The sequence below is a fragment of the Cynara cardunculus genome (genome assembly GCF_001531365.2).
Source record: "Cynara cardunculus var. scolymus isolate 2C chromosome LG 12, CcrdV1, whole genome shotgun sequence".
NCBI classification, from domain to species: domain Eukaryota; kingdom Viridiplantae; phylum Streptophyta; class Magnoliopsida; order Asterales; family Asteraceae; genus Cynara; species Cynara cardunculus.
In genome coordinates, this window is record NC_037539.1 from 5807868 (window position 1) to 5808688 (window position 821).

Genomic DNA, 821 nt, shown 5'->3' on the forward strand with positions numbered 1-821 from the left:
CAGTGAAGAAGCAGACTTAACAGGGGCTGCTGTTTGGCGAGCAGCAAAGTATTGCACTTAACCGGGGCTGCTGTTTTCTGTGAGGTGAAATAGTCGGAGTAGGCAGTCCGGGAGTCTGCTGTGTTGCCCAAGGAAAACCGAAGGATAAAATAGAGCTGGTCGCTGCTTGGCGTGGCTAAGAGGGGATGGTGCGGTAGGCCACGAGTTGGCCGGAGAAGATGGAGGAACAGCACCGAAATGCCTGCTGTCCGACGATTCTTTTTCTCCCTTGACTTCTTCCTTTTTTTTCTTTCTTTCTTTCTCTCTGGTGAAGGGCTTCCTCTTCTTTGATCTTTTTTTTATTTCCCTCTTTCCCTAGGTGCAGCCCTCAACCCCTTTTACAAAAGCTTCTGTCCCTTCACTAAATTTTAATCAACAGTTAAGAACCTAAGGTCAATAGAGAAACTTCTCAATTCAATATGGTCTAAGGTTAAGATCCACTATTAGAGGGTAACACCCCCCCTTTTTTTGAAATAGGGAAAAATAACAGATAAGGTAAAATAACATAGAATGAAATTCTGGGTGTTACAGATTTCATCTCATCACTCGTTACATCGGCATGATAACCGGTTAATGTTTCAACCAGTTATCCGAATACTTAAATATTTAAAACTATATATTTTAGGTACAAAATGCTATAAAGGTTTAATATTTTTTACCTTCACATTGTTTTGCTGTAACAATCCCCTATTTAAAATTGATTAAATAATTGATTATATTTATTCAAAAATATGAAAAATAACCCTAAAAATGGGCTCGCCCTTGCGTTTATAGCCCAACCT